The following is a 27,590-nucleotide window of genomic DNA, read 5'->3' on the forward strand; positions in this document are numbered from 1 at the left end:
TGGCTCTACTGCTTATGTTCATATGCCCCCTCCTCCATCTCACAACGCATTGTAATTGGTCTCCCCAACTCTAATCTTACTAGAGCGATCCTGGAAAATCCCAGAATAACCCATGTTACTCTCTGTGGTAGGCTGAATAATGCTCCCCCTTAAAGATGTCTATATCATAATCCCCAGAACCTATGAATATGTTACCCTACCTAGCAAAAGGGACTTTGCAGATGAAATTAAGGATTTTGAGATGGGAAGATTGTCCTGGGTTATCTGGGTGAGCCCAATGTAATCACAACGGTCTTTGTAAGAGCGAACAGGTGAGTCAGTCAGAAGGTGGTGTGACTATTGAAGCAGAGGAACTGAGTAAGCTGGAGACGGCAGGATTCTGGAAGAGAGGGGGCATAAGGACATTAGCAAAAAAAAGTGAGATACAAAGAGAGTGCAGATGGCTTCGGGATGGTAAGGACAGGGTGAGCCAATGTTGGACATATGCTGGGCTATTTATTTTATGGGACCCTAGACATGTTTTCTGGGACAGGAGTAAATTCTTAAAGGGGCGTGGAGGTAGACGGCCAGGTGAGTGCTGTCAGGGCTCAAGGCTAAATTCTTGTATCTTTAAGTCCATTCTTCTGCCACCACCTCTTAGGGACATTCATTTAGGCTGCTGTGAGCACTTTCTCCACTTTACCTGAAGGCAAAGTTGAAAGAAGAGGCAAAAGTAAGTAAAGAGCCAGAGAGGAGGCAATATGGCATGGTGATTAAGAAGACTGACTCCGAAATCAGCCAGCCTGCAATAAACACCACAGCTGAGTTTTGAATTCAGATTTTTTTGATTCGAAAGCATGTGCTCTTGACTGATTAACTCTGTGAATATCCATAAGACAAAAACATGTTAACTCTGCTAACCTGAATGACACATATAGAAATTTGCTCTTCCCTCTCCTGGCTCTATAGTTAATCAGAATAAGAAATCTGATATATCTGTCTGAGGTTAAAAGTACAATGAGAAACGTTTTAAGTCAATGAAGGATGCAGTCCAAGCCACGTTCATGTTATGGCCCATTCTGCACATCCAAACATGTTTGCCCAACCTTGAGTATGACTCATTTGTTGAAGCAGACGTATATCCACCTCCAACTCTACAATGAGGAAATAAAGAGAGCAATTTCTTTAACTGGGCAATGCCTAAGTAATTGGGAGGGGGGAAGGAAGAGCATCTCCCAATCTCATGGACATCAGCAGCCTTAGTCTCATATCTTTGGTGATGTCCCTATATCCTTTTACACCGACCACAAGGATATGGAAGTGATCTCTAAATTTCAGACCTACTTGCGGCATAGATCGCCACCTTTCCTAAATATCAATTCTCTGATTCTTGTAGAGTAACACAAAACCTGATTTTTGTGTGGGCCCATGGCTGTCCAGAGTAAAGATTATATTTTCCAATCTTCTTTTAGCTTGATGTGAATGTATAGCTAATTTTTGATGCATGGAATAAAATCAGAAGTGTCTTGTAAAAGCTTCTGAGACTCTTCTGTAAGAGAGTTCTGAACCCTTGCTGCTATAGTCTGAATGTCTGTGTCCACCCAAAATTCATACATTGAAATCTTAATGTCCAGTGTGATGGTATTAGGAGGTGGGGCCTTTGGGAGGTACTTAGGTCATGAGAGTGGAGCCCTTGTGAGTAAGATTAGTGCTCTGATAAAAAAGACCCCACAGCTGGCCCAGTGGCGTAGTGGTTAAGTTTGGTGCACTCTGCTTTGGCGGCCTGGGGTCATGGGTTCGGATCCCAGGCACAGGCTTACACCAGTCATCAGCCATGCTGTGGCAGTGACCCACATACAAAGTGGAGGAAGACTGGCACAGATGTTAGCTCAGAGCTAATCTTCCTCAGAAAAAAACAAAAAGAAAACAAAGACCCCCCAGAGCTCCCTAGCCCTTCCACCATGTGAGGACACAGCCAGAACTTGGCAGTTTGCAACCCAGGAGAGGGCCTTCACCAGAACCCACCCATGCTGGCACCATGATCTTGGACTTCCAGCCTCAAGAATTGTGAGAAATAAGTGCTTGTTGTTTATAAGCCACTCAGTCTCTGGTGTTTTGTTATAGCAGCCAGAATAGACTAAGACCCTTCTCTTAGCTATCTTATTTATCACTGCTTCTATCTAGCTGCCTGGACTATGGGTTTGGAATATGAATTTGAAGGCCGCATATAGGGGTAGCTGGAAAGACCTTGAATTCTTGAGAAGAGCCACTATAGCAGTCCAGAACTAAACAACTCCAGACTTTTATATGAAAAATAAACTTCTATTGTTTTAAAATCAGTGTTAATTTAGAGTTTTCCATGACTAGCAGTCAAAGCTAATCTTGAACTATATAGCCTTCATGTCACTCTTTGCTAAAAATCTATCCATGGTTCCTGATTGACATCAGAGAAAATCCCAACCCTGTTAGCAACACATTCGAGGTCCTTATAACCTGTATATTTGATACCTTATTTTAAGCTTCCCATTTAGGTTTTAACATACCATCAATACCTAATAATCTGTATTTCTCTATGTATTCATAATTTGTCCTACCTGTGTCTCTTTATGCATATTGTCAACCTCTGCTTTGAATGTCAACTTCACTTGTTTAACAGAAAAGTGTCACTTCCTCTGACAAACCACCTCTTACCTCTTGGGCAAACTCATGTGCTCCTTCTACTCTGCTGCATTTGTACCTTATCAGTCATCCCTTTAACAGTCACTTCAACACAAACTAAGAATTTATTTGTATCTCTGACTCCACCACTAGACTGTATTCCGAAAGGGATGGAATAGTGTCTTGCACATCTTTGAACCCACATATGCTGCCAGGCAGACAATAGATGCTCAAAAAAGTTCCTTTTAAGTGAATAAATGTTGATCACCCAGCCGTCTTCAAATGCTAGTCAATTGCATGCTTCAATATGACTTGTTGATTCCTTTAAACCTGGTTTTTAGCATCCATCTTGATGGGAATCTAGGCTGTGCCACCTACAAGCTCTGTGACCTTGAGCAACTTCCTTTCTGTTTCTGAGTATCAGTTTCCTATCCTTTAAAGTAGGAGAGGAAAGGGCTTACTTTATGATATTTGGGGATTATTATGTAATAATATGTAATAAAGTACATAAAACATCTAGCCTGACTTAATATTAACCCCAAGTAGATGGTATTAATTATCATTATTCTCTAGGACAGTTTATACAACGTAGAGGAACCACTCTAAAAGCCACCAAGATTCAAAACAAAAGAGACATGAAGACTGCACATGAAGAAGCCCACCAGAAAGCAAGTGGCATAGGCAGCCTTACTTAAGGGATTAGGCGACGGACAGAGTATTTTGATCTTTGATGAAACCCTGACTGAGCCACTAGATTCCTATGAGATCATGAGGAAGTCACTTCCATCCCCAGACCTTAGTGTCCCCATGTGCACAGAGTTTAAAGTGCTCAGATAATGTCACAGGACCAGTTCGAGTGTCTATAACTTAGGGCAGCACTTCCTTTGGCCCAAATTTACCATTCCTATCCCATCGAACCTTACAAATTTTGCCCTTAGATGGACTGCTCTGACTAGTCCCCCCACAAGCCCCACCCCCTACTCACCACTCTTTTATGGGAAGCAGGATGAGTTAGTTGCACCTTCAGACTCTGGCCCGATGATGCATGTTTGTGCAGAGGGGTGATTGGTTTCATATGGCCACACGATCCGGCAGCTGGGGACATCTGCTTATACTTAGCAAAAGGCAAACTTTCCACAGTCAGGAGTCAGCGTGCTCCTGGCTGAGCAGGGCTTGGCCCCTTTGGGCTGTGTAAGTGGGAGACTTAGACTAGTGTCCCAGACTCACATGTCAGGAAGAATAACCTAGATGTGAAATAATTAGGGTAAGAATCAGCACTCCGGCATCTCTGGATGTATAAATTGCCTATGAAATGGGGCAGTTGGACAGGAAGCAACATATCACACTAATGAGGATGATTAAGGGAGATCCTGAAGAATGCTTTGTTCCCAGAGAGAGCCAGGCCTCATAGAATATTGACCCACATAGAAAGGGATGACTATCTCAGAAATAGCACCAGCGTATGGCTCATGCTCATCATGGGAAGAGACTACTCACTCTGTATGATACTTGTCCACAGATCTGAATTTTTGCTCCATTGCAGTAGACAACATGCATAAGGGAAGGAGCACTGGTCTTGGAACTATTTGACCCAGATCCATCTTCCATTCACTCTACATATCCTTGGGCAAGTCATACTGCTTCGCTGGGCAGCAACTACTTCATCCCAAAAAGGAGGCCATCTGGGATCAAATAAGATGCTCTCTGCTATTGTTTTGTCAAATGTGAAATATCATCCAGATGTCAGGAACTGTTGTTACTATCCAAAGAATATCTCAAGATCTTAAAGAGAGAAGTAAATATATTTTATTCTACCAGCCAGGATAGAAATTACTCTATGGATCCCCTGAGAGATGGCTGTCCACTTTTCACATCAATGTCTCATCTCCAGGACAGGTGCCCACAGCCTTGCAGAAAAGTCAGTTCTGTTCTCTGAGAGCCATCATGGTCATAGTGTCCTACTAAAGCCCTCCTCCTTCCCATCATGGGAGATCCCCTGGTCTGCTTTCTCTCCTCTGGAGCCAAGGGAATAAATGTGCTTCCTCTTTCGCAAGAAACACCTGGAAATATTTGGAAATAGCAATAGAAGACAAAAGTCATAGACTTTGCTGCCAAGTAGTCCTGGGTTCATGTCCTGCTTTTCTATTCTTCAACTGTGTGACCTTGAGAGTGTTGCGTCAACTCAGTCAACCTCAGTGTTCCCATCTATAAAAGGACTAAGTCAGATAAGGACTAAGTCAGATGATGGATGAAGAGCCTGACACTGTGCCTTAGCTTAGAGAAGGTCCCCAGTAAATGATAACTATTAAGCTGTTTCTATATTGCCATTATTAACCTACTTTTGCTGTTATTAACCGATATTCTTCGTATTTAACACACGATTCACTAAAGGTTCAAACAGGTCTTCCATAGCTTGGTTTGGGTCATTAGCAAGTCAACTCTTTGCACGTTTACTGAGCATCTTCTCTGTCCCAGCCACTGTGCCAGGTGGTGCTGAGGATTCAAAACGGAAGAGTTCATTTTGTCAATGAGAAACAACGTCAAACCATGGCCATGTTTCCAGAGTAACTAATGTATGATAGAAATCTACATGTAGCATGGAAGTGTAATGGAGACCTTTTAGTTTTTCAAGTTGTTTTTTTCCCCTTTCCTTTTAAAATTACCTGCAAGATTTCGCATTGAGACTCTTTGTTTCATCTAGAAAAGTTCCATAAAAGGGCTACTCACACCCTTAGGACAAACATACAGAGAATTGATTGGCTTCCTAACACTCCATAACCTGTGATAATTTACTCTAGGCCTCACTCTACTGAGGTAGTCACTGTAAAGAATTGCCACATAATAATAATCATTCCACAAGAGGCCAATGCAACTTCTAAAATGTTGGCCAGATATTTTCAATTTAAAATATGGTCATGGTTACTCATAGCTACTAGGACTAAATTTAAATTCACTCTAGTGGTCGCTAGGCCTCTCATAACCTTGCCTTTCATTACTTCTGAGCCTCACTGCTGACCAGTCTTTCGCCTCCATACCCACCCTCAGCACCTCACCAAATATGCTGCCTGTGCCAATTTCCTGTGGTTCCCTGAGTAAGTCTTGCTCTTCTACCCCTCTATGCCTACACACAGGCTCATACAATTTCCTTTTCTTGGAAAACCTTTTCTCACCTTCTCTGCCTGAATATCTGACACACATTCTTCTTCAAGGATGAGCCTAATCATTGATGTTTATGAGAAACTATCATCAAGCACACTAATCCTATTTGGGATCCTTTCCCCCAGTGCCAAAGCATCTGATCCCTACCACCATCTTGCATTTACTCCACTTTTCAATGTAATTTCCTATTTGCTTCTTTGTCACTGGACTGTGAGCTTTTTGAGTATAGAGGTCATGCCTTATTCATCTCTGTGTCACTCAAAATATTGCATAAATGCCTTCTGGATGGGTGAACAGAAGCACGGATAGATGCATGAGAGGTTTCCAGAACAATAGGTCAAAGGCACATCATCTTTCTTCTCTGAGTAATAATTACATAAGACCCAATAAATCACCTAGTACCCTCTGAAATATCTTGGCCAGAGCCAGAAAGAAGCCCAAAATGGTTGGAATTGACCTGTAAATTGTCAAATTTAATCCTAAATAGTTTACTCCACTTGACAGCCATAAAAAAGAACAGTTATGCCTCTTAATTTTTCATTTATGTCTAGACATTCCAAAGACTCAACATGACACATGGTCCTTCGCCACTCACCTTATATTATAACAGCTAATCTTAACTGTGTTCAGAATTCTGCTCTATGTTAAATCTTTTCAAGCAGTAGAAATTCTGTTGCGAAAGAGAAAAAGAGAGAGAGAGAATGAAATGGAGAGAGAGAGGAATACGGCTTAATCTTCAATCTTTTACGGGGATATAGTGCAGTTGCCCAGACCCAGTAGTAGCTAAACTCCAACATTTGGTCTTCTCCGTGAATTCTTATTGGCTGTTGCTGGGCTAATTAATCTCCCTCACTCTTTGTGGAAGTCTGCTTTTGAGTAAGCCAAAAGAATGTTCTACTGAAAATGCCGTAATGGTCTCTCCAGGTGTAACTGATTCCCGGTGTGTAGACACCAAAGGCTGCATTTTTCCATGTCTCAAACACACAAGAACTTCCATCTGGCTAGGTATTTTTTCTTTTCACGAATACTGCCTCCATGACTCTCCAATCCTAGCAAAACCTTATTAACCTGAAGCCTCCAAATCCTCCTTTTCTTACATAACCTAGGCTAACATTTTCTTGCTGTCTCTGCTCTGGGAAAGGATTAGACCAAGAATCTCCCCCCTCGATACACACACACAAAAACACACGCACATACACAAACACATGTGTCATGGTGTGTTTCAAACTATCCCACGAGGACAATTACGTTTTCCTATACTTTGAAAATGCTAATTACAAAGCTCTCTTAGCTGCAGAGCATAGAGTTGATGGCTGCTTCCTCATTAATTCATGCCTCTGCTCAAAGAGGTATCCTCTATCTAAGACACTTTATCTAAAAGAGCCCCTCTTCATTCTACATCTCTTTCCCCTCTTTAGTTTGCATTATTGCACTTACTGAAGGAAATCCACGAGAGCGGAAACTTTGACAGTTGTGTTTATTGTCACATATCTTGAGCCTAGAATTCCTGGCACATAGTAGCTGATGAATGGATAGACAGATATTAATATATTGATTAGATGATAGATAGAAATCCCCATCTGATTCTGCTGTGCTTTAGTTCTGTGTGCCAAGCTGTGTGGCCTTGGAAAAGAGACTTAATGCTTTCATGCCTCAGTTTCCTCATCTCAGTTCCCCGCAGAACCCACAGGACTCCATATTGGGTGCCAGGAGGAGAAAAAGACTCAGAGAGGAGATCTGAACGTCCCAGGTCAACCTGGTTCCTTTTGACCTCATCAACTTCACCTCTTATTACTCTCTCCACCATTACCAGTCACACAGACCTTCTTTCAGCTTCTAGAACATGCCAACATGTTGCTCACTTCAGACCTTGGCCTCGGACAGTCTTAACACCTCTTTTCATCTGGCAAATTCACCATACAGAAAGAGAGGCCTTCCCTCCTTATTCTGTCTGAAGACTCCATTCCCTCATTACTTTCTTTCTCACCACTTGGTATCCTTTCTAACAGAACCATTTTGCAGTCAATGCTTTCTCCCCACAAGAATGTTAGTGCAGGACAGGAGGCATATCCATCTTATCCAACGTTTTTGGATCCCAAGGGTCTAGAACCGTGCCTCAAATATAACAGACACTCAATAAATATCTGTCGAATCAATAAATGTTTCTGAAGATGATCATAACTACCTTGTAAAATTGCCTGAAAATTTAAACAAAATCATTCAGAGTGAGGCAGCCATGGAGGCAGCTTCCAAGGAAACTAAATTTCTCAGCAGTGTGGCCAGAACACTGTGTGCTTAATAAATGCTAGCTGTTATAAATATATGATTCTTGTTATTCTTATCATCTCTTCATAAATGTCTCTGGTTAAAAATTTAGCTCTGGTAATTATTTAGCTCAAATAATTACTCATATTTGAAATGTAAAATATTACATTAAAATGGTACTCTCAAAATTTTGCTATTTTAGAGTTTGATTGCTATCGACAAAAGCCATTTGACTTGATGTAGACTGGATAATTGACTAGTTGAGTAAGACCCATACTCTAGGATTTGGCCTAAATTTAATGACTTAATCCTTTACTCTGATCTATGTTGGAACAAGTTTGTGTCAGGCAAAATGTTAGGGTCTGAACTAGGTTTTCTATTCCACGTTGGTGAAAAACATTACAAGGGATAGACCCACTCCCATACCCTCCTTCTACACCCTCAAGTGATTAAGCGTCAGGTCGAAGAAGAAAGAATACCAGAAGCAGAAGCAGCCTGTGAAATGATGTCCCTGGGGCTTCGTCTCTGACTTGGGCTCTGCATGGGTCCCTCCCTGGCTGCTGCTGCAGGAGTGCTGCCTCGGCTCTCGGTGGCTGACACTGTCTTGACCCAGCTGCTTTGCTTTGCTGTCTCACTGGATCTGACACTTAGCAGAGCAGGTCCATGTGCTGACCCCAGAAAGTAGGGAGGAGACTGTACTGCCGCCAGGAAAGGCCTGTGCCTTTGGGTGCCAGGAGGAGAGGAAGGGTTCAGAGAGTTCTGAATGTCCCTCTAATTGCACTGTTTAGCATTTGACAGCATCAGCCTAGCCACCGTTAAGCCAACTTGCAAAGTTTTATAAACAAGTTGTAAAATGGATTCAAGTGGGAGACCTGAAGCAGATCCTTTATCAGATCTCTGCCTCTCTGGAATGTAATTGGTTTCCAAACTTGAAGGGAGGTAGAGTGGTCGGAGGAATCCATTTAACGGTCTGAAACTAGTAAAAGAAGAGAAAGAAATCAGCATGTGCTTTCTTTTCAAAATATGACTTCATTTATACCATCAACTAGTCTCCTGTCTGCTAATTGCTCACATGCTAACATCACTTGTACCCTGCCTTGGTCCCCTCGGTGCCCAGACTTCTCCATGGTGGAATGAGAAGATCAGAACCTTCCAGGGCTGCAGTCTTGTGTTCCAAGACCTGTAAAATGTCTTAGGAAAATACAATTAATTGCTAGCTCTGGTGGTCAGTGTTTAGATAAGACAAAGAACACAACTGAGAAAGCACAGGAGTATTTTCAGATCTGGAAATAGCCACCAAGCTATTTCATCAAAATGCTTTAACATGTTTGGTTTCCATCTGGTCTCAATGTTTTGTCACCCAATACTCATAAAAAAAATCCTACTCCACTTGGTAGAGAATCACAAGACCCCATGCACTCTTCTACATCAGAATATACTTTTCTCTCTTTAGTCCTGGACAAACTCAAGATGGATGAAGACTCAGAAGTATTTTTTAGTAGAAATTGAAAAACATCATACAGCCAAGTAGGGAGGTGGGGGCCCGGGAGCTGGCTGCAGAGTTGAAGAGACTGGGATATTTGTGTTCATTTGAACACCACATTTTAGCATCTCCGTGGGGGCTGGAGCATCGTCTGGGGAACGTTTGATGTCACATGGGTATTAGACTGTGTGCCTGTGTGTTTGTGTGTGCACGTGCACATTTGTGTATGCTCTTTCCTTTGTGAAGCTGCAAATTTGATCTCTGAGTTGCGATAGCCTCCAGGATGTAGAGGCAGCTGCTTCTCTAGTCTCGTTTTTCCCAGCAACTGCTCATTCACCAGCCTGACATGGCTGTCTTCCCAGCTTCTCAGATTCCTCAAAGTCCCTTAGCTTATAATGGCTTGCTGGACCTCCAAAGCATCCCGGATGCAGCTATGCCACCCTTTCTACAGGCCCTGATGTGCTACAGCCGCTCAGGGATCCAGCTGGGGTGCCAAAGGCCAGGGAATTGCTTCTGTGTAGTCAGCATAGGGCAGCGGAGGGCACCAAGGAGTCAGGAGACCCCGATTCTAACCTCAGCTGCTACCTACCAGCTGAGTAATTGGGGTACATTATGTCCCTTCTCAGGGCTTCAGCCTCCTGGATTGTCAATTGAGACATGATGATCCTTAGACAGGCCTGCTCTCTGGTTGCTGCAAGGGCCCAATGTACGGGGCAGGGCTTTATAAATGGAACATCTTTTAATAACCAAAAGGTGTTATATTAGTAGTAATACTTAAAAACTGGGGCAGGCATTTTATAGGACTTTATAATAAGTGATTTTACTTTATACAATAGAAATTATGTGCTATCTTAAGGTGTTTTGAACCTGGAAAAAAGCACACAGATCTTCTCCAATCGCTCCCCCCCTCAACACACACACACACAAAAGAAAGAAACAACAACAACATGTCTTTGGAGGCCTGCAAGATGGTTTGGGGGCATAGAGAGGGCATTTTAACATCAAATCTCATGGTGAGAAAGTTATTCCTTGTTCAATTACTTTTAATTCTTATGTTTACGTCAGGGAGAGTCTCAGCTTTGTGCCAGCTTGCCTTGAACATCCCTTAAAGGGGATGTTCATCTCCCTTATTAACAAAGCAACCAGATGTCGTAGGCTTAGAGTTTTCTGCAGACAACACTATCTAGATAGAAGTTAGATTGACAAAGAAATTAAACACTGAGTTGTCTTTACTTTTTGGCTAGTGATGTTTATTGTCCATTTATAGCATAAAGATTTTTTGTATTAAAAAATTTATTTAAATTAAAAGAATAAATCATTTAAAGAAATGCATTATTATGTAATAGACATCTGCCTGTAAATGGATGGACACTGGAGGAATTATGCTCAGTGAAATAAGCCAGAGAGAGAAAGACCGATACTGCATGGTATCACTTATATGTGGAATCTAAAAATAAAATAAAGTCAAGCTCATACAAAGAGAGTAGAAAAGTAGTTTCCAGAAGCTGAGGGATGGGCAAAATAGGAAGAGGTTGGTAAAAGGGTACAAACATTCAGCTATAAGATGAATAAAGTCTGAGGATCTAATGTAAAACATGATGACTATAGTTAATAACACTGTATTGTATAATTGAAATTTGCTAAGAGAGTAGAACTTAAATGTTCTCACACAGAGATAAACATGTGAGGTGAGAGTTGTGTCAACTAACTAGATGGTGGAAATCCTTTCACAACGTACATGTGTATGAAATCACCGTGATGTACATTTTAAATATCTTACAATTTTATTAGTCAATTATACTTCAATAAAGCTGAAAAAGTATGTGGTAGAATTGAAGTAGGCAGATAAGGCAATAATCATGACTTTGTGTTAGTTACCTATTGCTACATAATAAAATAATGCCAAACATAGTGGCTTAAGCAATGATAAATGTTTTTATTTCTCACAGCTTGGTAGGTGAGGAATTTGGGGTGGTTCTGGTTTAGGGTCCCTCAAATGGGGTAGGGGATCTGCTTCCAAGGTGGTTCACTCATGTGGCCCACAAGTTGGTACTGGCTGTTCTTCGCCATGTGGGTCTTTCCACAGGGCTGCCTGAGTGTCCTCATGCCATGACTGCATGTGTTCCCCCAGAGCAAATGACCTGAGCAATCAAGGTAGAAATGACAATGTCTTTTATGACTTAGCCTCAGAAGTCACTTCTGCAATACCTAATTAGTCGCATAAATCAGCCCTATTCAACGTGAGAGGGGACTACACAATGACGCAAATACGGGGAGATAAGGATTATCCTAGAGACTGGCTACCACACTGTGATACAGACTGCGGTTTGAGAAACACTGATCGAACCTAAGGCTACAAATCTACAAGGAGGGTACCTGAACATCAGAGAAGGAAGGTGATGTAACCAAGTCCAGGCAAGCGTTTTTGGCAGAGCCAAGGTTAGGATTAAAAGCATCTGCTCCCCAGCACCGTACAATTCCCACCATATTGCAAATGTGACACTGCCTTTGGCCTTTCAAACTTCAGGAGAAATCTAACCCTCTCTCAGGGCAGGACTCTGCCTCCCCAGCCTCCAACAGGAAGCTGATACTGCAGCCAATTACCAGGCTCTCAGAATCCCCATCTGGGCTGGGACCGGACACGTTTGCTGATTTTGAGGACAGATAGTGAATCTAGTGTCAAAGATCATCTCCCCGCGAGGTTGCAAACTGACTGTCCACAGGCTGTGTTCAGCCCACGGATATGTCTGTTTGACCTAAATAGGGTATGGCTAGTTTGTTTTTATTTTTTTAATGAGTTGCTAATTAGATGTGAAATCAGGATATTTCACATAAAAATCTAGATGTGAGCTTTCCTTTGAAATAATCAGAAGTGTTGACAATGCCTCGTCTATTTTTCTGCATAGTAACCATATCCTGGAGTTATGTTTTAGCTGCAAATGATCCCTTGTTCACCACAGTCCCTGTTTCTCCTCTGCTTTCTTAAATTCCCTTCTTTCTTAAATTGTTCACAAGCCATTGAACTGACTACCCTTGACTTTACCCAACTCTCCCATTGGGAGGTTAGTAAACTGAGGCCTTGACAGTTGGTGGGCTTACCTCTATCAAATGACTTTCTCAAGGCCACATGGCTGGCAGGTGGTAGGGCCAAGACAGTGGCAGGTTACTTTCCTACCTAAGCTGACACACTTCCCAAAACACTCATCTGCTTCTTCACCAATGAGCTTCAAAATAACCACAGGATATTCAGGTTTGCTCAGCTAATGTGACTTTCCTCCCCTCATGGCACTTTTAGTCTGAGGAGCAGTCTCATGTCACACAGCAGAACAGGGGATTTCAGGAAAGAGGAGCTGTATATCTCAATTCCAACCCTTTACCACAGTATGAAAAAGAAAGTTAAAAAGTTTACACATATCTCCATCCTAAAGGGAGGATAACAAATAAAGGATAGTAGACAGAGAAAATGCACGTCCTGGGAAAGATTGGCAACAATTCCCATATATCACAGATTTCAGCCCATCCAACTACCAGGGCCCCCACTGTAAATCTTTCAATTTACCATTGATTATTACTAAAAATAATTTATTTTAAACCTTTCAAGGAAGTTTCTTGCTTCCCCATTTCCTGACCTTTATGAAGTCACCATCTATGCCTACACATGAAAGCCAAGTGTTCTAACTAAATTGCATATAAAAATGGTGGAAGAAAGGGAGGGAGAGAGATTTTGGCAAGCCGAAGGCTCCCCACGAGGGATGATCTTGAAAGCCAGGCTCAACAGCTGCTCTGGTGATCAATATGCAGATCTCAGATTCCCCAGCACCAACTGGTTTCAGCCAAGGTCACAGGCCTGTGTCCAAATCCTCTGAACCACATCTGGTTCGGAGCAGGGAGGGGTGACTTTGCTTCTCCTGGGTCCCTGAGCTTGGATCAGCTTTCACTTGTGAATCTGCAAGGATCAGCGAGTTCAGGAGGTGGGATGCATTCTAATAGCCACCACAGAGCCACAAGCCACAGCAGAAAGCCTGTGTGCCGTTCCCCAGCAACATGAAGTAGTGGTGAAGGGGTGCCTTTGTCACAGACCGCTGGGCCTTCTGACTCATCTCCTCTGGACCCTCCCATTTCCACAGTGGAATCTCACCACCTCCCCCTCCATCTCTCCAAGAAGCTCCGGATTTCCTTAATGAAATTCAAGGCTGAGCCCTGGGGACGCATCAGCTGGCAGTGATGCAGATAGAATAATTCTTTCCTCTGTGCCATATGCAAGTCAGGGCTACCTCTGGACAGCAAGGAAGAAATGAATGAATGAATGAATTTCATCTCCTTTCATTTATTCATTCTCCTAATATTTGCTGGGTGACTATGACATGCTAGGTGCAGTGGTTAAGGACTGAATGAGTAGGACATGAGCCCCACTCACAAGGAACTTCAGTGTAGGGGGAAAGATTAATGAAAAAGTGGTTACAAGGAAATGAGGTGTGTTATCATATGAGGAGTGGGGTGGGGGAAGGAAAGTACTCAGAAGGAGGAGTAGGAGAGGAAGTGACGTTAGAGGGAGATGAGAAAGACCAGGAGGATTAAGTACAAACAAGACAGAGGATCGAAAGTGTATCAGATGGAGAAATGGCCTGAGTTAAAGCCTGGTGGTTAGAGGAAGCAAGGCGTATTCAGGGAATCAAAAACAACTCCATATACGCGGAGGGCAGAGGCCAGGTGAATAAAGGTCTTAATATGTCCGATAATGCATTTTCACTCAAGTTCAATAGGGACATGATGAAATGTTATAAACAGGGGGATAATTTGCAGAAAGCTGGAGTTGAGAGAATGTCATTAGTCCTGCCAGGTGGAAAGGAAACACGTAGCTGGCCTGAAACCCACCATAAACATCTCTGTGGATGAGAAACAGAATAAAAACAAGCAAAGAATGAATGGAAGCTACAGGCTTCTGGGCCCCCCATCCAAAGCAGGCAGAGGCCTTCAGGATTTCTGCTCCTATGGGAAAAACAGGGAATAAAGTTCAACACGAGACAAGGCTGAAGACTCCAGTCAGGCTCCCTGTTAACAAGCAGAGACAGAAAATTAAATGCTGATGTGACCACCGTCTGGGGCTACTGCAACCTGACAACATAGGCTAGTGTATGCAGGTCCATCCTTGCACCCAGGCAACCAGCTGAACCAAGCCGCGTGCTCCCTGAAGTAACAGGATCAAAATATCCCTACTATGTCCGTGGAGCAGGAATCTTAACAGCTGACGTAAAACAGTTCTGGATAGCAGACGCAGAGTGTACTGGAAGAAAACATCACAAATCTTCCAGACAAGGGGAAAATGTATCAGAACAAAACGAAGCTCCTTCTACGTAAGATAATCCTGCAAAACACATGAAGAAGGTAATCTTAAAAAAAGAAATACCACCAACCAAACAGCAAAACCATAACCAAATAAAAATTAAAAATAACAGCAAACCATATAAAAATCAAGAATCAAAATAATGATTGGAGATAAACTATGAACAATGGAAAATTTTCTAATCCAGTAAAAGACTTTCATTACGTAAGGCTGTAATTCTCAAAAAGACAATAAAGAACAGCAAGTTGTGAACCAAAGCAGGTAAATGGAAGCAGGAATCATGAATAGACTAAAGAATCTAATAGAAAATTTGTAAATCAAAAATCAATAATTAAAATGATTTTTAAAAACTCAGTGTGAGATAAATGTACATCAAACCAGAAGAGTAAGAAAAAGAAAGGAAGAGAGAGAAAAAAAGTTGAATATAAGATAATGTCTTTCATCAAATTCAAGACATCCTAAATTTTGAGATGCATCTTTATTTCGTGTACTATTTAAAAAGAAAAAAAAATGCTATGGTGATGACCTTTTGATGTGTCAACTTGGCTAGGCTGAAATAGAGTCTCCAGGTAGTCAATCAAACACTGATCTGATGCTATTGTGAAGGGATTTTGCATATGTGATTAAAGTCCCTAATCATTTGACTATAAATTAATCATAAGGAAGATTATCTTGGATGGGCCTGCCCTAATCAGGTGAGTCTCTTAAAAGAGAGTTTAGGAGTTCCTGGAGCTCAGAGACTCTAAACAGCTTGTGCCTGTGAGGTTCTAGCCTGCTTGTGATCTCCCCTTTCTGTGGACTTCATAATTGCTTAGCCAACCCCCACGATTGTGTAAGTAAATTCCTTATAATAAATCTGTGTATCTAGCTATCTCGCTCTCTCTCTATCTATCCATCCATCCATCCATCCATCCACCCATCCATCTATCTGTCTTGACGTAGATTTAGATAGTAGATGATAGATAGATAGTGTGGGGGAAGAAGACTATTCTCTACCCGCTCTGAGTCCTTTCTGGCTGGGGTACAAATTAAACTGACATGAGACAGAATAACAGGAGAAAATCAAACAAAGCTTTGTAACATGCATACATGGGATAGACCTGGAAAAACTAAGTAACTTGACAAAATGGTGGCGGTTCTCACCTTAAGTAGCATATTCAGGTAAAGAAAAAGGAGGATGTTGGGGCTGGGGGGGAGTCAGCCATGGGAAATTACCAGAAAAGCACAGTAAACAAGAGTATGCAGATTTAAGTCCTTGCCTTCCACGTTGATAAGTTTCTAGAGATAAAGTCATCCCCCCCTCTTCCAGGTACAGAGAGGGAGACACCTTTACAAATGGAGATTTCCTTTACAAATGTAAATGTCTCCTGCAATGGATAACTTCTACTTTTGTTTGTTTTTCAGAGCTTTTATAAGAATGGGCTTAGCAAGGACCCTCCCAGTCTATCCATACCCAGAGTTATCTACAGTGATGGCCTGTCCTGGCTATCTTAAATTCTTTTAGGCAGTTAGTGGGGGGGTGGGGGGGTGGTTAGAGTTTCTTTCAGAGAAAATAATCAAGGTAAAGAGACATATTTTGAGGTGGCCAGTTCTGATCCCCTACAGTAGATAGAGATATTCTTATCTATCTGGATATGGAGATATATATATACTCTTATTATAAGAAGACTAATAAGAAAGCATTGTACCACAGTTTAAATAGCAGCTGTATCAGTAATTGTTCAGCCAAAGAAACAGAACCATGTATAATACATACGTATATATCCTATCGGTTCTGTTTATTTAGTTGAAACAGATAGATACATACATACATACATACATACATACATGTAAATATAGATATATAGATATATAATCTCCATCCATCCACCTAGCTATCTGGATATATGGATATTATATTAACAATGAAAGTGAACTACACACAACAGTATTGATGAATTTCACAACATAACGATGAGTCAAAGGAGACAGACACAAAAGAACACATAGCCCCAAAACGAGCACCATTAATCTATGGGATTAGAAGTCAGGATAGCAGTGACCCCAGGTGATGGGTGGACCTGTGGCTGGAAGGAGTACTAGAGAACTCTAGTTTGCTGTTAATGTTCAGTTTCTTCATTTGACAAGCTTCGAAGCAGGCTACACAGTGTGCTCACTGTGAGAAAATTCATTGGTCCGCACACTTATAATGTGTGCACTTTTCTGTGTGTCTGTTATTCTTCAATAAAGTCATTCTTTAAAAATGCTACTGGTTGGCACACCGTGTTCTGAGGTTCAAATGGCTGCTGCTCTGGAACTAAGAAGGCATCTCTTTTATTGTTTGGGGCTCTGCTGTTTAAGAAAACCAAAGGGGACGTATACGTCCTCTCTTCTCATAGGTACTTTAGGATTATGCCTTTGTAAATGTGTCTAATGTGACATAAGACCAAAGGTTTTGGATTTAATTACACATTTTTAATATACTGCTTATTGTATATCTTATGATATATTTAGAGAATGTAACTCCTTCTTGTAGCTTTTATTGTCGCCAGTTAAGATTGGAAATTCTGCCAAAACACCTCTAAACTACAAACTATCAAATACAAAATCAACCATAAAGAATATAGTTTTAAAAATATATGTTTGGAAAATTAAAAAATACTCCTAAATATCAAAACTTCTGAGTTGCCAAAGAAAGCAGTACTTCATGGAAAATTTATTTCCTAAAGCACATTTATTAATAAAAAAGGAAGACTGAGCATGAATGTTAGGCATTCAACTCAAGAAAGTAGAGGAGAAAAAACAGTAAAAATTAAAAGGATGCAAAGAGCTAAACAACTGATATTTACGAAAGAGACAACAAAGAAGCAAAGAGATGATCAAACAAAACGAAAATCTGGTTTTATAAAAAGACACCAAATAAACAAAACCTTAGCAAGAATGAACTAGGAAATAAAAAAGAGATCACAAATAAAAAATATAGTAAGAGAGTGGGTACATAAATAAAGATAAAGAAGAGAATATATTTGAATCAAAGAAATGAATATAAAATTTATGCTAATTTTTGTAGATTTTTAAATTTTGTATATTTTTCAAATATACAAATTTAAAAATGTAGCAGAAATAAAATACTTCCTGGAAATCTTATAAATTACCAAAATTGACTCAAATACATATCAAAATCCTGCACAAAATTATAAATTAGATAAGTTTACTTGGTAGTCAATGCTTTCATGACAAAAAGAAACTATGCCCAAATTATTTCATTGTCATTTTTTATTAATCTTTAAGGAACAAATAATTCTTCCTTTGTTCAAAATGTAAAAAGGCAGTGCAAGAATCAAATATATAGTTCAATTTCACTTATAAATGAGGATGAAAAATAATAATTAAAATATTTTTAAATACACGGTGTACCAACAACATCAACAGTAACAATAACAATGAAATATCTTGTCCAGCTTATATTTATTGCTGATCCAGGAATGCAATAATGTTTCAGTGATATAAAATCCATCAAGGTTATGGGGCTGGCCCTGCAGCCTAGTGGTTAAGTTTGACGCATTCCACTTCTGCGACCCGGGTTCAATTCCCGAGCGCAGACTCATCAGCAGCCGTGCTGTGGTGGCAACCCACATACAAAATAGAGGAAGATTGGCACAGATGTTAGCTCAGGCCTAATCTTCCTCAAGCAAAAATAAATAAATAAATTAAATGAAGTAAAATCTTTCCAGGTTAATCTACCATTTTGGAATATTAATAACAGAAAGCGTATCAGCTCATTAGGTGAAGAAAAAGCAATTGATACAATTCAAACTTCCAGTATGAAGAAAACTTTAGAAAAAGTAGAAATATAAAAAATTTCCTTAAGTATATAAAGGCTCCACAAAATAAAATGAAATAAATATCATTATATTCTTCATCATTATTAAATACTTATTGAGCATTTAGTTTGTGGTAGGCACTGTTCTAAATATGATATATACATATATATATATATATACATATATATATATATATATATATAAAGAGAGAGAGAGAAAGAATATATATTTTATATATATATATATATATATATATCCCAAGTCACACAACTTTTAAGTGACAGAGCCTAAATTCAAACCCACCTGACCCCAGAGCTTGCATTTTTAACCACTATGCTGTGAGACTTCTCGATGATGGAACTCTAGAAACATTCACTTTAAAATCTAGAGGAAGCCAAGGAGGCCTGCTGTTACCCCTTACTATTCAACATTGTCCAAGAGCCTTGGCCAATGTAATAAAAACATAACATGGCCTTCTCTTGCAGACAGTATGATTAGAAAATCCAAGAAAACTACAGATCAAATATTAGAAAAGATAAGAGAATTCTGCAAGTTACAAAATCAATTCACAAATCCATTAGTGTTCCCAGAAAACAGCTCTACTAATTAAAAAATGTAGGGGAAATTAAAGATACTTTCATAATAGCGGAAGAACTGCAGGGCTCCTATAAATAATTCTAACAAAACTGTAAATAAACCTTTAGGAAAAAATTTTAAGAAATTTTTAAAGGACATAAAAGAAAGCCCAAATAAATATTTATAGATGAGAAGATTCAGTATTAAAGAGGTCACTGTTCTCCCACCAAAATAATTTATACATTTGTTGCAATTTCAGTGAAAATCTCAGTAAGATTTTTGTTGAAATTGACCAGCCAGAGCTTATATTCTTCATATAGGAATGAAAAATTTTTAAGACAAATAACTCAGTACGAAAATCAGATATCAAGCCTTATTGTAACAGTAAAATATTCAAGAAAATGTGTTATTAATGTAAGAGGAGACAAGCAAATCATTGTAATGGAATCAAGCACCTTGAAACAGATTCAGGGAAACTTGGCATTATTAGATATGTCATTATAAACAGAGAAAGGATAGACTATTCAATAAATGGTACAAGGACAATTGGCTGTCCATGTGGAAACAAAACAAGATTAGAACACTCTTTTAGAGCAAAATAAATTTCAAGCAGATTGAAGATCACAATGTGAGAAGTAAAACTTTTATAAGCAAATAATTTAAAAATAACTCTGACCTCAGAATCGAGGATTTATTGAACCAGACACAAAAGCTTGAACCACAAAAAGCATAAAGTTTGATAAATTTGACTATAGTGAAACTAAAAATCTTCGGCATGATGGAGACACTACAAAAATGTAAACAATATGCCACAGACTTGGAGAAGTCATTTGTGAGTTTTGGTCAGTTTTTAACTGACACAGTATTAATATGCAGACTATGCAGGGTAAAAATTTCTACAAATCAATAAAATAAATATTAAAAATGCAAGACAAAAATAGTAAAGACACGAACAGGCAAGTCATGAGGGAGAAAATCTCCACAGCCATAAGTACATAAAAAGATAATTATTTTTACTAATAAATGCAAATTAAAATGTAATGAATAAAGGTGAAAAAAATTATTCTCACTATCAAGTACAAATTTAGAAAACAAGACACTTTTTCAAACCCATCCAATTGTCAAATATCTGATAATATCAATTATTGGTAAGGATGTAGGGAAATGGAAACTCTCATAAAGTGCTTTGAGAGGGTAAATTGGTATAACAATTTTGGAGAGCAATTTGATATTCTCTAGTAAATATAAATATGGGCCTGGAAATTCTATATCTATGTATTCACTCTACAGGGACGTAATGCAAAGATGCACAAAGAGATACATTCAAGGAAGCCTAGTGCGGTGTTATTTGTAATTAGGAACAATTGAAAACAACCTAAATGTACATCAATAAGAGAGTAAATAAATTAAACTGTGGGATATTCACACAAGCGTACTCCATACAGCAATTCAAAATGAATGAACTTTATCTATATGTGACAACGTGGCTAATTCTCAAAATACAATGTTGTCTTGAAAAAAATAATATGTAATCGTTTTACATGCATTTAAACTTGGCATAAATCGTATCATTTTGTGTGATACGATTTATGCCAAGTTTAAATGCATGTAAAACAATAACATATTACATTTATGGATGCATATATGTAATTTTAAAAGTTGCTAAGACTAAATGATATGGTTATTCATTATATTACCTGATACTTTTCCATATGCTTGTATTATTTTATGATACAGAAATCTTTTTGTAAATGACATAAATTAGAGGAGACAAGGATCTAAGCAGGGAGAACAATTAGATCATTCAGCATTTTAGTCAAAGCACAGTGGTTGTGTGGACCACAGTGGATGGATGGTGGGGGATGGAGTCACATGATAGGGAACATCACAAACCAAGACCAAGGGCAGAAACTCCACTCCCAAACTTCAGGCCGGAGATGACACAGGTAGCAATAGTCACTATATAAGGTCACTTGAGAATGTTTCTGTTCCTCGCTCCACCAAAACCAGGGAAATATAAACTCAACACACATTGTTATCAATTTAAAAACATGTCCTGGGCCTTGCTTATACTGAGAATTTTGTAAGAACTTGGTCAGAGGAAATTTACTCTCTAGTAAACAACAGGTAGACAAGTAACTTCTGAGTTCTGATAAACTCAGTGCTGTGCTTTTGAAGGGAAGCAGTAGTTACAAGGGGTCCACAGACAGGAATGTAGAGCAGCTTATTAAGAAGGATTCATGTAGATGCATAACACATTCAATTCAGAAAGAGGAAAGGAGCCTTAGACTACCAAAATCTTGGATATCCAAGAGATCATTTGACCCATTGCTCAGCCTTCAAGCAGATCAGTGGCTTAACCACTCATATTAAATGTTATCTGTTCCCTTTAACAGTTTCACAAAAGCAGTCTTGCATCAAACAGACCTGTATTCAAATTCTGGATTTTTTGTTTATGAGCTCTATTATATAAAATTACATATATGCATCTATAAAAGCTATATATGACTCTGAGCAAGTTATGTAAACTTTCTGAGCCTCAGTTTCCTCATCTGTAAAATGGAAATAATAGTAGTACCTCCTTTATGGTTTGTTATGAGATATGAATTAAATACAATATAAAGCCATCTAGTAAATTATAATTGCTCAATAAATGTTAGTTGCCTTAATTATCATTGCCTTTGTTCCAGGTAAGAAGGACCTAAATCCAAAGTAGATCTGATCTGTCTTCCGCCCTTGGTAGCTCTGTCCAATATATTCTCACTGTCCTAATTCTTCTGAATTTTTGGTTGCATCTGGAAGAGCCAAGAGTTGAGCTAAGTCTACTGCTTTCTGATTCTACTCTCAAGGCCAGTCCAGGCCAGAAACGAGGGCACGTGGCTCACCTCTGCAGTCCCTTTCCTGATATTCCACACAGAAGCAGTTACTCCACAATTTTTTAATAGGCCCAATGGTAGAAATCTTGGATATATTCTTTAACACCATATGTCTAAGTCCTTTGTATATCCTTTGAAGATTATAGCAGCTTTCTGAGTTCATCCTTTTAGTTTTTTTAATTAAACATTTAAGATGCACTTGGACGGCCAACTGGAAACCTCTTCTCTGCATTAATTATTTGCAGACATTGAGGCTATGAGTTAGGGGGTGGAAGGTGCTGGAAAAATCTGTGCCACCTGTTCTGCATCAGGACATAGTTTAATACACATATTTACAAGTGTCTGAGCTCAACATAAAAGCTTAACTTTGTCCAAAAATCAAAATATGTTTCCTGACACCTTAGAAAAGGGAATTAAATTCAAAGTATCCTAGAAATGCTAAAGAAGTCCATCACACAAGAAGAGGATGACATGCAAAGGGAGAAAACACTTTCCACTCTGCTAGGAACTATGCAGAGTATTACATGTATTATCTTATTAATCCTCACCCCTCCCCAAGAAGTTGCTATTATTATTATCCTCATTTTATAGTTGAAGAAAGTGAGGCTTGCTCAAGATAACCCAGCCAGTAGAGGCAGGGTTGGAATTCTAATGCAGGGTCCAGTCTCTTAGCCACTCTCCATACTGCCTATTGAGAAAAGTGATCTCCAAATGCATGGTATCCAGGGTCTTTCTGATATTGTCTGTTCCACTGAGAATGATACGCTTCGGCTAAGCAGTGATATTTCAAATTATAAGAGAAGAAAAGGCCCAAGACTTTTCGTCCAGAGAGGATGCGACACTCAGAGACTGGAGAGCTCACCCAAGGTCAAAGAACCAGTCAGCGGTGATGCTGACACAAGGCCCCAGGTGCCATGGCCTCTGGTCTGGGGCTCTCTCCAGCGCCCTGTTCATTCTTCTGCTAACTCAGTCAGATGTCTGAGGCTCTGTACTCACAGAATTGCTGCTCTGGGCAGAAATACTGTAATGGAAACCATTTCACAGGCTGGGGCAGCAAGAGCCTTCCCTCTTCATCACATCTTCACTCTGGGCAGAGTCTGTGACTCATTCAGAGCATTCGGGGGTGTCTCTTCCACAAAGCCAGGGCATCCCGGGCAAAGTCCCAGAAAGACAGAAGCAATCAGGGGTCTCCCCTACTCCAGGGACAGAGAAAGTGCTGTCAATCAAGAAGTGCTGGAAGGCCCCTCAAGGGTTCCTCTGGAGCTGCCAGGGGAGCAGAGACATTTAGTCTCTTGGCATATCTTATCCAATCATTTCAATCATGAGAAAATAATAGCTCTGGAGACGGAGTATTCTAGGTTGTAGGGAAAGAGTGAGTTTTTAAGCCAGGCCAATTTGCACTCAAATCCTATTTCCATCTCTTACAAAAGGAACAAGTAATTTAATGTGAGCAACTCTCAGCATCCTAATTTATAGAATGGACATAATATATACCTCTCTTGCAGAGTCACAATGGGAGTTTATTGAAATAAAGTAGGAAAAGTTTCTCGCAGAGAAAAGGCATACAACAGGTGCTTAATAAAGGTTGAATTTCTCACCTCTTGATAAGGTTGCACCAAAGCCAATTAAAACTATTTGGAGGGTATAGCAGGTTGAATATATGACAAAAAGGAGTTCACATGTGTAATTAAGCTAAGGGTCTTGATGTGAAGATATCTTCACAGGGGTCCTTATGAAAGGGAGTGGGAGTGTCAGAGTCAGAGGAAAGAGACTGAAAGATGTTGCATTGCTGGCTTGGTGATAAATGAAAGGCCAAGAGCCAAGGAATGCAGGTGATTGCCAGAATCTAGAAAATACAAGGAAATGGACTTTCTTCTAGATACTTCAGAAGAAACGTAGCTGGCCAATACCTTGATTCTAGCCCTGGGAGACTGATTTTGGACTTCTGTCCCCAGAAGTGTAAGATAATGGATTTGTGTTTTTTTTAAGCCACTAAGTTTGTGCTAATTTGTCACATCAGCAATAGGAAACTAATACAGAGGGGTATATCACAAGCAAAACATTCACCCCAATATTGAGGTCTTACCTGTACCCATACGAGTAGGTGTAAGCCAATGTCTCAGGGTCCAGCATCCTGGGAATATATCGGAGGTCACAAGTTCATCAATGGGTAAATGATAATGATTCTTAACTATTCCCCAACACCACCATGAATTCCCAATAACTTAGTCTTTATTTTTTTTGTTTTCTCCTGTTACTTCAAACATTCTCAGAAACAAGTTCATCCAACCTGTCTTTGAAATCCTCTATGAGCAAACAGTTTTAGTAGGAAACTTATGAGTGCCATCGATGCTGGTACCCATGGTGAGAGCCCTGCTTCTCTCCCTGTCCCTCTTTTTGTCACCGCCTTGCTCCACAAGCCTTGCCAAATGCTGTCACCAAGCTCTGGAACTAGTGGGAAGAGAAATCCTTGGAGCAAATTGCCAGATTTGGTGCCTATTCCCAAAGTGGTATTGCTTCTTCCCAGAGTTGTACAGTTTTTCATAAAGATGATTCCTTCAGCTTTAGATATCACCTCCACGCTCTCTCACGGGGCCAGGCTGAGTAGAAATGAATCATGACATCTCCTCTCTCACCTTTGCCTCACTTTTCTCTCCCTACTCTTCCCCCCACTCCCGTATCAGAATGTCTTCCTCTTCCTCCAGTTAAAAACTGAAGCACCATCCATGTCTAACAACTTATGCAAATAGATGCTCGGTAGGGCGGGGTAGCACTAACTCCACTTGCCAGAAACATATGAATCTCAGGTCTGGCCTCTGCAAAACACCCTATTACATAAGGATAGACATGCTCTGCTTCTGATCACATCCCCTCACAAGGACCTCTGGGTGCCATGTGTACTGGCCAAGGTTAGTGTGAATAGTCAGGTTTCAGGATTTTTCCAGAGGATCTGCTTTGGATAAAAAAGGATAGTGTTCGCTACAGATGCCCCCACACCTTATGTCCATTTCCTACTGTCCTCTGATTTCTTCTTGTAAAGGAACTAGGTTGGCCCAGGATGAATATAGTGTCTTTTGTAGACGATGATCCTGGAGCAGGAAGCAGCATGTTAGATACTGTGTTTCAGAGCATCAGTCTTTCTTTTGCACCCAGAAAAGTTCTTTAAGTGAAACAATACTGGTGAGGAAACATTGAAGCCTCTTTTCCTGCTGGTGAGAATAAACACATCATTATCAGAACTTGATATTTCTGCAAATTCTGATATTGAGGCACTAGAGAGGTCTTGAAAAATTACACCTTTTTCCTCATCCAAGCTCAAAAACCCAGTTGAGAAATAAGACAAGAATAAGGCAAAGGAGGGCCAAAACATCACCTTTGTTACTCATACATCTGATATCAGAGACTGTGTTTTCTACAAATGAATAAATGGGACCCCAGGATTAGACAGACCTACCTACCTAGTGATAGGAAACCCTGGAACTGAGTCTCTCCCCTGATCCCTGAAAGGTCAAAGTAGAAAGTACACTCCCTATAGGCAGCTCAAGCCTAGTAAGAAAGGATGAAGAAGATGCAAAACTCTGTGTGCCCAGTTCCTGTAACCAGACTCACCAAGTAGATGGAGCCCCTCCATTTTCCTGGTCAGAAGGAGAGTGGGTGCACAGAAAGACCAAGAGAATTACACCAATGGCGTTCCCTCCACATGGAGCCTTACCTACACTGTAGCAGATTATGTTCTTGTCAAAATACCCACAGCCCCTCTCTACTGGGCCCATGCCTCTGAGAGTATTATCTTTCCTGCATCCATGAGACTTGCTTTGGTCAACAAGATGTGAGTTGAAATGACATGAGCCATTTCTCCCCAGATGACTTGAGAGCCATTGCACACCTACGCCATCTTTCCTTTTCCTCTGCCGTAGATTGTCATATCTCAGACTGGACTTCCTCATCAGTCTTGGTCCCAGAATGAAGAGACAATAGGGTAGAATTGTGGTCACCCCACAATGGACATGAACTTTAGTGAGAACTAAATATTTGTTGCTTAGAGCCAATAAGATTTTGGAGTCAATTGTTGTCTCAGCCTAACTTATCTTACACTTAGAGATACATGCAGGTTCCTCCCCACCACACACACCAGCAGTAGCCAGCAACTTCCCTTTCTACCTGGGTCTCTAGCCTTTCCTCTATCCTCCCATTCACTGAGTGTTGACTGGACACCAAGCCCCGTGAGAGGTGTTAGAGCTACAATAATGAATAAGATATGCCAAGTAGGGGAGCTAGTCATATCAAGAAATATCTTGAATGGAAAATGGTGAGTGCTATGGCAGAGGGATGTCCAAGGTGCCAAGAGGGGCTGGAGGAGGGATGATTCAGACCAGCTGAGAGGATCGGGAAAAGCCCCAGGCAATCTCCGCAGGATCCCTCCACTCCAGGGGCCTCCCATAAAGTGTGGCTGACACAATAGGCTTATCTTGCTATTGTCCCTAGTCTTTGGAACACAGACCCAGCTGAAAAGGCAGCCAAGACATTGGGTGAATTGCCCAACACATCAGGATTATGTGTCAAATTCCAAGAAACACTATAGGAATTCAAGGAAGGAGGGAGTCTTTTCAGCTCTGGCCTTCACAGGTCTTTAGGGAGGAGGCTGGACTTCAATCAAGCAGTAAAGGTGAGTTGAGTTCTTCCCAGTGAGAGTTGGTGCAGGCAAGTCACTTCAGTAGAAGGAAGAGAATGTGCAAATAACCAAAGACAGGAGAATAAGCTGTATTCCAGAGACAGTGTGTGGGATAGGGAGGCAGGGCTCATGAGGGGAGCAGAGGAAAATGAGACTAGGAGGGGGGTCTCAGAGCCAGATCTTGAATACAAGACAAAGGCCTATAGCCCTCAGATGACAGGAGCCATTGAAGTTTTCTGAATACGGAAAGGGCATGATACAAAAAGCATTCTAGAATAATGGGAAAATGACCCTGGCATTGTGGAGGATGAAATGGAAGGGCCAAATGGAGATGAAATAGCTTATTAGGAGGCTGCTACAGGTTTTGGGCAAGAAGTGAGGGGTCCTGAGCTAGCATGGGGGGAGTCAGAAGGAGAAGAGGGAACAAAAGTGAGAAGGTCATGAAGGAAGGATCCATGATTCATGGTGTGGGGGTGCTGATAGCAGCTTGGGTAGTCATGGAAAATGGCCCCAAGGAGGCACTAGAGTTGAGCCGCGAATAACGAAAAAAGTCCAGTCAACTGAAGGGAGGGAGGACAGCAATACAAGGAAGTATAGCATTTCAGGGTGAGGAGACTAGTTGGATTAAGTAGAGGTATGCCTGAAGATGAGATCAGCGAGCTAAAAACCACAGTTCTATTTAACATATAGGCCCCTTTTGTCTTCCTTCTTTTAGTTCTCTTAAGAACCCTGTGAGTTCTGCACTATTTTTTTTTATTGTGGTAACATTGGTTTA

The sequence above is a fragment of the Ceratotherium simum genome, chromosome 29 (assembly GCF_057802395.1).
Source record: "Ceratotherium simum simum isolate JZ-2026a chromosome 29, ASM5780239v1, whole genome shotgun sequence".
Taxonomy (NCBI): Eukaryota; Metazoa; Chordata; class Mammalia; order Perissodactyla; family Rhinocerotidae; genus Ceratotherium; species Ceratotherium simum.